Consider the following 9,846-nt stretch of genomic DNA (forward strand, 5'->3'; position numbering starts at 1 on the left):
AGTGAGGAGTGACACTTGTAAACAAAAGATTTTTTTAAAAAGTCTCATTCTCCTTCATATTTCATGGGACTTCCTTGTAAATTTCTCCCAGTTAGCATCTTCAGTGATCTTATTCTCAAATCCATACTGAGAAATGGGTTGGTAATAATAGCGGAATGTATTTCAAAAAATATCTTTGTTTTTTCATAGAACTCTGACTCGTTTTATTTGTAGTCCATTTATTTATTTTGACAAAACAATCACATTTTGTGGTGTCCACCAGTAGAGTAATGAACAATTTCCTATACCTGATAACATGCTAGGAACTTTTATGTAAGGAAGTGTGAAGATAAGATAAGATAAGATTTGGCTTATCAGGTATTAGGAGAAAGTTCTTCAACCATCCAGAGCTGCAAAGTGTTTTACAGCCATAACAAACACCTTGCAGGATAAGAGAAAAAAAATGTCTTGACACTTCACTGATGTTTGTAGTTCATGTTGTGAATTCAGTAACTTCTAAGTCTTTTCTCAGTTAAAAAAGTGGGGAGGTTTTTGCCACAAAGCAAACAAAAATCATCTGTCAGTTGAGATCATTCTTGGTTTAGTTCTTTGAGCCATGAGAAAAGGTCTCCAACTTTGTTTCAGATTAAACTGCATATATAGAAATATTAATGGCTTTTTTCCTTTACTCCCTATTCTAAATTTTAATCACATTAAATATACTTTTCTGGCTAGGCTACTGAGAGAAATGTTGAGTACATAAAAACATATAAGAAAAAATCATAACTGATTTGATATAGCAATCATCTAAACTTCAAAACTTTTCTCTCATGGGACTTATCTATTGTATGTACTGTTCCATTTGGTTGAAAGTGTGATTGCAAGTTAAACTAGACAAAATGATTTAAAGTATTATTGTATCCTCAGTTGGAAGCTTCAACCCCTTCAGTGTGCAAATACTGAGGCTCAGCTAAAAGATGATAAATGACTGAGCATCTGCTTCCAAAATGAGGTAGATCTGGTTCACTTCAAACAGTGTGGGAAAAAGACACAGTGGTGTCTCAAGTCCATCTACCATGACAAAAAGTATCTGGCGCATCATATGCAATATAAGTAGCTTTGTCTTCTACAGTTTGATTGAATTCAGGGATTCAGAAAGACAACAGATGTAATTTAGAGAACATCATTATTTTAGTTTCTGCATTTGGCCCACTTTCAAGAAAGTATGCAGTGTGTTAAGTATGTAAAATATCATATGGTGGGGTAAAATGAAAAAAGACTTTAAAGTTTTATTATGTGGACCGTTCCATGCTCCTTCCAACTAAGTATACATATGCTCCTATAAGAAAAGTAATCCATTATTTTCAAATGTCACAAAATTTTGGAGCAAGATCTAAGCACTAGCTGATTATTCTCTGCATATGAGTAAAAAAAAAAAATAAATTATTAATTTGTTCCATATAGTCAGTCCTCTCCAGACGCTATAGTGCCATGATAAATGCATTCTTGTTAACAAATAACTGTAAACTGTATCTCTTTGAGACTTAATCTGTTTAAAGCTACTAAAATTAAACTTTGGTAAAACATAAGTACACAAATCTTGTGGATTTGTCTGTTTCAACACTTTCATGTCTAATTTGGAGCCTTAAGGTTCCTTCTTAGGTTCTGCAGTGAGGCACCCAGCAATATTGCCTCTGTTTCTAGTTTTGCATCTCCTTCTTCTCATTATTATCCTTAGGAACTGGAAAGACTTCTAACTTTTCAGGAGCTGGGAAAGACAATTGTAACCGCAATGGTTTAGTGCGCTGCCACCCAGCCTTCACAGAATCATCAGGCAATACACCTGCTATTTTAGGAGATATCAGTTCATCCTGGATTAAGAAGAAAAGCATTTTTGGACAGATTTAGGATGTCAGTACACTAGCAGGAACAGTGCAACAAAAACAACTTCAAGTAGAGGTATTCTCTGAAGGAACCGGGACAACTGTACCAGAATAGCTCCTCTGAAGTCCAAGGGGATACAAACTAAGGCTTTTTGTCTGCTGTGCAGAAATGGAGTCTGAAAGTCATTATAGGTAAAGAGCTTTAGAGCAAAAAGAATAAGGAAACAGATGTAGAAACCAGCTTTATATCTATAATTTTAATGGCTGACAACTGATTTAAATTCAACTAAGGAAATGGATATGAAATTATTTCCAGTATGCCATGACCAAAAAAGAAACACAGTGGTTGATCTACGTATGTACGTACATACAAAATAGAGCTAAATATATGCATTAATTGTTTTTAAAGCCAAAGGCATGATGTACCAGATGATGCACTCTGTGAAAAAGGTCAGTGCTGCTGAAGTGCATTTCTCCAAACGAAAAATATCTTATTGCTGTTACAAAGGCAAGGCTTGTCATTGTTTATATATTTATTGATGATCTGGATGAGGGGGTTGAGTACACCTTCAGGAATTTCACAGATGACATCATGTTGAGTGGGAGTATTGTTCTGCTGGAGAGTAAGAAGGTTCTACAGAGGAATCTGGACAGGCTGGATCAATGAATTGAGGTCAATTGTATGGAGTTCAACAAGGTGGAGTGTCAGGTCCTGCACTTGAGTCACAACAACCCTATGCAGTACTACAGGCTTGGGAAAGAGTGACTGGAAAGCTGCCCAGCAGAAAAGGACCTGAGCGTGCTGGTCAACAGCAGCTGAGCCAGTAGTGTGCCCGGGGGGCCAAGAAGGCCATTGGCATTCTGGCCCGTATCAGAAATAGTGTGGCCAGTAGGACAAGGGCAGTGATTGTCCCCCCCCTCATACTCAGCACTGCTGAGGCCACACCTCGAGTGCTGTGTCCAATTCTGGGCCCCTCAATTCAGGAAGGAAGGAGTAACTGGACAGTGCTATCTGTGGTGCAGTTGAGAAGATGGTTTTCAGTCAAAGGCTGGACTTGATGATCTTGTAGGTCTTTTCCAACCTAAATGATTCTATGATTCCAACAGTTAAGGAAGAAAGTGCTGTTTTCTTCTCCCAAGTTCCTAATCTTTTCCGTAGTGGCCTGATGCCAGAACTTTTGCTCTTCCAGTCACGGTGCTTCTGCTCAGCTTCAGCTATTTCACCCGGAGGCAGTAGATGGCACTTTTCAGCCAGTTTACTTGGCCGCTTCTCAGTGCAGACGCTGTCAGAAAAAAAACTCACTCTGCTTATAGAAAAAAGTTGTTAATATATTTATGAAAATACTTGACAAATAGGAGATTTAGAAGAAATTTCCTTTGCACTTGACTTTCAAATCGACACCATCATAGCAGACTGAGGTCTGGAAAGAACCAGGATTATTTTTTCTCACAGAAAAATTTCTACATAAATGAAAACTGAAAAAGGTCCCTCAAAACACAAATAAAATTAACAACTAATCTACTTTAATTAAGAAAATTTTATCATTATTTAAACCTTACCAGTTTTATTCTATTTCATGTACAACAGTGTTTCCATAGAGAAAACTTGTTGATGTTTATTTGCTACTAATGCACTCATCTGGAAAATCATTTTAAATATGGGATAGCAGAACACTTATTTTTGTAAAGTAAAGATAGTGATACATTATTACCTATTAGAAAAGAATTTGGGAGTGGGGGGAAAGAAAGAAAAAGGTACATTTTGTTCCTAGTTCTGATTACCAGCGTGTGGAGACATTGGGTCTATAACAATCCCCTGGGGAAAAGAAAAAGGGAGGGGGATGTTAAATGTCAGCTTTTACTTTTAGGATGTCAGGAATACCATGTTTTCAGATTATTCACTTTCTGAAAGTGAGTAGCTTGGATCTAAATGTGTTCTGTTTATGTATGCAGGTTTAAATACCTGTTAAAAATATACTGCTTATGAAGGTAATGGTAAGTTGGCATTGGTTTGTAAATCCTTGCTGCTACACTGGAAGAAATATTCTCTATTACATTCAGGTTAATTAGATAATTCCCTAATTACTATATTGTCAAGTACTGGCTGTTCCCATGCAACACATTAGAAACATTCTCTAACTGCAATATTTTGTACTGGTTAACTCCAAGGTGAAATCAAACAGACTTAATGTTCACTCTATTTCTTCCAGGCTCATCCTGCTTCCACAGGATATCTTTGTATAGGATATCCGGCATTGTACTGGGAAACTGACTTTGTAGTTCAGCAAGTGATGATTTTTCATCTCAGAGAGTAGGGATTTCCTGAATGGAACTTGCAAAACTATTGAGAGAGGTACCACTCCATCCTTCCCTGCACAGTCAGATTCTTATCACTGTAACACTTCTGCTGTGACTTCCCTATGACTCAAGAACTGGTGCCTAAATATGGCTCCTATTCTTTTGCTTTAGGGTCACTGAGGACTGTCTCTCACAAGCCGCTTTTGGAAATCATGTTGTTTATTATCATTGCTTTAAGAAGTGAAAAAAGAATAGTTCACCAAAATATGTGCTAGGCAAGGTAATGCTTCACAGGTTTTACTGGAATATAAGGGTAAGATAACTCTGGTGATTCAACCTCATGCTGCCATTCCTAGACTCAGTTCTAATCACCTGAGCTGGGGACTTTTTGTGAATTCCATTAACAGTATTTACCCAATAGTAAGTTTCATGTAGACTGAGATATATAACTAAGATATTGTGAAATAACCCCCCAGCTGTAACACAGTAAACCATTTGCATTGATACATCAATTCCCAGGATCACCCAGTTTCATGTTGCTTTTGATATTTGACTCGTTACAGTAGTTTTTAAACAGAGCATTTATCAGTGAATTTGATTTTATTTAATCAGGCTTTTCTCCAGTAGGAAACATTGAGACAATTAATGAATTATAAACACTGTGACATAAAATCTTGCATTATACAGAGAAAACACAGCATTTCTTTACTGCTTCTGGTCCTGGTGGGAGATATGACACAACTTTCACAGATGAATCTAGGAAGAAAAAACCATTATTCTGATTGGATTCAAAGTCACAGAGGAGGGTTATTGCTCCTATGGTACATCTTAGCCTCCCCATTCCCTGTTTGCCCGCAACACTTCAAGGTTCCACTAAAGACCATTATTTTTTCCTCTTTTGCCTCTTTCTGATCTTGTCTTAAACAAGTCCCTATTCTCTACAGATGTCAGCATTTTCTCTTTCAGATTGTCTAGCTCATTAACATAACCTAGTTAAACTCAGTGCAGGATTTTGAGGTTTTTTTTGTGTAATTTGTGCTCAATCAAAGGTTGCAGTTTTGCCTGAAGTATACCTGTTTGGTTGGTTGACTTTTTTCTCCCAGTTATATCAGTTGTCTAAAGGTAGATATCTGTCTTCAAATCACGCTTTGCTAATGTAGTCACGACAATTTGTTGTCTTCTGGTAGAGAAACAGAGCCACTAATGAAAATGATAACATTATTCTTAGCACACCAGTCTGTATTAACACTTTTATTCTTGAGAGTTTACTTGGTGTTACCACAAGTTATTTAAAGAGCATTATGAACAAACTTTTTTGCAAAATATTTTCTTACATGCATAATTTCAGTTAAAGCTGTGAAACTTAGTGAAATAGCAGGTCCTTTGGTTCTGTAGACATGGCCAAATCTACTATATTACAGAAATAGTTATTATTTGCCCCTTTAAGCTGTATCTTAATTTGTTTCTCTCTGTAAGTTTTAGCTACCTAGAGTCAGACATCACCAGCATCCCCCCCTTTAACCTAGAGAAAACCTAGGTTAAGTTCAGTTTTCTCAAAGCTGAATGTTGGTGTGGATCTCAGGTTTTGTGGAATTACAAGTTGTTCTTAGGAACAATAAGTGTAAAATATCTGTATTCTTCTCTGCAGATGTAACTATAGTTCTTCCTGTTGATAGGAGAGATTTTGGAAAGACTGCAGGGCAGCAGACCAGAGATTGCTGTGTCCTGAAGCATTTTTCACTTCGATACGATAAGTACAAATGTTTGTCAGCAGAAGTTTCTCTGTTAGCACTAGCACTCAGCTGCATCACACTGCTGCCCACCCAGACAGCCTTCCTGATCCCACTGCAAAGCTGTGCTATGTCAGCTCTCTGTGAAATGCATCATGCAAATTTGTATCATTGTATGAATATTTTGTGTTTGCCAGCACCTTCTGTGTTTCAGTTTTTCTCTCTTCATAGGTGATAGAGTATCTCGAGTTAATGCATTTTGTCTTCGCATTAGATAAGACTCATCTGTCTTAAAAGTGCTGAACATTCATTACTCTTACTGGAGAGTTTCCAGAGAGGTAAGAGGAAAAATTGAGGTGAATAAATGTGGAAGTACAACACGGCCCGAGGAACAGGTTATTACTGTAACCTTTACCAAAGTTCACTGCAGCCAAAACAGGGCATGTAGTAAACTTTTACAGGAATTTTGTTTGTTCTTCTACTCTTACCACACTCCTGCATCTTCAGCATACATAGGCCTAACCCACGGACTTTGGAACAAGAACTAAGCCTCCCTCACTGCACATGCTTGTTGTGTGCCATGGGGCATGCTTGGAGGTGGTAGATTCAAGTATCTTCATATGATTAAAATGTGCATGTGCCAAAAGAGTTTATCCCCTTTTTCCCCCGTACTAAAATCCACCACCTATGAGTTAATGAACCCAGTTGAGCAAAGTCTCTCATGTTTGATATGGGGAAAATGTAAATTTTCTTTTGTGGAAATATTTCTAGTCACCTGTAATTACTTGTCAATAGGAAGACTGAACACAGAAATTATTCTATTCTAATTCATTGTGCAGTCCTTCCTTCCTCCTTCTCTCTCTTCCTCCCTATGCCTCTTGCCATTGATCTTTATTTTTAGGCAGCAGAAACCTGGCAATGAGCTGCAGCTAATTCTGAATTTTTAACACATATAACAAAAAATTATGAGTAGGTTTGGAGCTCTGAACATACAGTACGTTTTCATCTGTTTATATCTCTGGTGTCTAGATACATGAAGATACATAAAGTAGGGTAAGATGCTGTTCAGTACTTTCTGGACTGCAGTATTGAAGCATGTGTCACCAGGAATATATCTGAAGCATGGTAGGCAATATGGATTTTAATTTTTCTGAGGCTATTGGTAAAAATTAGTGTTCAAAGTAACAAAATTAATTTTTACTGGACACAGGGCATGGGAGTGGTCGACAAATTTCTTCAAAGACTTTAAATCTTGGACTAATATTTCACTTCTCCCAGTGAAACTATGTATTGATTGAACTGATTTAAACTGAACTCTCATGACTCCATGCAATATCAGAATTATTCAGGCAGTTGATTTCACGGTACAGTGCTGCAAATAATGTAGGTTATATAAAGATAAGAGATGTGTTGCTAAAATGAATGTCTACGTCACTCTGTTGAGAGGGGTCACTGTTGACCTGAGGAGGTAAGGAGTAAATAATAGAAATACATACTATTAAATAGTATGTATTAGGTTCCAGAGACTAATGCAAAATTATTTTAAGCCACAAAAATCTCATCAATGTTAAGAGAGCAATTGGTATACTCTCACTAGGAAAGATTAAAAAAATAGAAAAGAGGTAGGGAGCCTGTGCTGGACTCTTGCAATTTAGAAAATTATCTGAGTATATATTTGTTGTCCAGCACTCCTCAGGTTTGGCTGGGCAATGCTACTGCTTTCACCACGTAGCATACTGGAGAACATGGGAACAAAGCACAGCCCCAGCTAGCTCAGCTGTTAGGGCAGCCAACATACAGATTAAAAAAACAAACCAAATGACCTTCAGATTGTACCTGTGAATGTGCACATGGCTGATGGCGTGCATGTGTTGCCTGTTAACATTTTCTTTAAAACCTTGCTAAATAATAGTTGCAGTCACCCTTACAGAGAGCTGTGCAAGTTCATTGTCATAATTAGAAGGCCAAATGCAAACCTTTTTGAGAGTTATCTTCAGTGTTTGTCATTTAAGTGACGACTGGTTTTGCAAATTACAACTAAACCAGATTAATATTCCATTAGAAGGAAAGCCTTACAGTTTAGGCAAGTGATAGAAAGATTAGAAGGTGACCTGCACTTGCAGTAATGTGGTCAAACTAGTTATTTTTGTTCTGCTGAGTTTGACATCTGTTTTGGGATTGTGTTTTAATCTAGACCCTTGTTCTCACTAATTTTTCACTCTTCATTACGTACTCTCAAATCTTTCCCCCTCCTCTGGTTAACACTGGTGTGCTCATTTCTCACTAAGGCTAGAGGGTTTACACCTGAGACAATTTTGTTTAATAAACATATCAAAAGTAATTTCAACTTGGTGAAGAGAATGTTAGAGCAAGAAGTGTGTAGGATAACTAATAACTCAGTCCGTTGCAACTCTATAGTATATTGAAATTTGCAACTTAACTGCAACAAGGACAAGACTGTTGGAAAGGCTCTGTATTAGATTATTCTAGAAAGGACTCTGGGGTTAGTATTTTTAAACTAGTCTTTTAGCATTGTTTTGAAGCTTTTTGAGAACAGATTCTTTGGAGGGGATCGGTTGGAAGATCTCTCTGACACTGAAGATCACCAAATTCAGAGATAAAAATGCACAGTTATCTTCTGAAATGACAAATAAAATGTGTTGGTTGTGACTGGATGTGCTAATTTCCCTTTTGCTGAACACTGGAGAATCCCTGTCCCAGCATCTGGTTTCCTACTTCCTTTGGCTCCTGTAGAGCGAAAAGTCATGTCTGGACTCTGCACTACCACCTGCTAGACACTTCAAAACCCCATCTTAGGACTGCACTTTTGATAATTACTGTATTTAAACAGGATGGAGGCCTTCATGTGATGATGAATCAGAATAGCAGATTTCCATTGGCAAGAAGTGGCCTGTTTCACAAAGCCATAGATGCTTGTCAGAGAACTCACTGTGATTATGATGATCTTTCCAAGTTTCCTTCTGTACCCTAAAGACCCAAAAGAATCTTATTTTTAACATGTTTTTTTCTTTAAACAGTCTTTTTCTCATTCTCAGACATATCATATTTGGTTTTGTTCTTATCATGGCTAGGCTTCACGAACGAAGATTTAGGAAGGCTCCATCCACATTTGTTACAAGCACGCTGGTGGCTAATGAGGTCAATACAAGATAGACATATCCGATTGCAAAAGGCACAGCAAAAAGACTCCTTAGGTGGTATATTGGTATTTGTTCTCAGACAATTGCAAGAGAAGCGTAGGGAACAGAACAAAGGTCTCCATGTAACCTTTGTCGACCTCACCAAGGCTTTCGATACTGTGAGCAGAAAAGGTCTGTGGCAGATTTTGGAACGTTTAGGTTGTCCCCCCAAGTTCCTTAAAATGACCATCTCACTCCATGAGGATTCAGCAACGGCCAAGTCAGATATGGCAATGCACTTTCTGAGCCCTTTCTAATAACCAATGATGTGAAACAAGGCTGCGTTCTCGCACCAACCCTATTCACAGTCTTTTTCAGCATGATGTTCCAAAGGGCCACGACAGACCTCGATGATCAGGACGGTATCTATATTTGATATCGTACTGATGGAAGCCTATTCAACCTAAGGCAACTGAAGGCCCACACCAAGACCTTTATGCTTTTGTTCTTAACCCTACAGTTTAAATATGTTCTATGGAGCTTTATATCCTTGCTTCTACCCCTTCACCACGCATACACACCTTGGTATTTCTGGTACTACTTTCAAACCTTTAGAGCCCTTTACAGAGAAATTAATCAAAAGCCATTGGAAGCCCAGTCAGACATCAAAGCAGGTCTAGAATCCATCCCATCCTGCTGCCTTCCAGGAAATTTACCACACTGAAAGTCCAGTTGCATTTAGGAACTTCACAGCTTACAAAAAGATATAATAATCAATTTTGCAAATGCAAGTACAAAGTGGTATCACTGTTGTCC

The sequence above is a fragment of the Chiroxiphia lanceolata genome, chromosome 1 (assembly GCF_009829145.1).
Source record: "Chiroxiphia lanceolata isolate bChiLan1 chromosome 1, bChiLan1.pri, whole genome shotgun sequence".
NCBI classification, from domain to species: domain Eukaryota; kingdom Metazoa; phylum Chordata; class Aves; order Passeriformes; family Pipridae; genus Chiroxiphia; species Chiroxiphia lanceolata.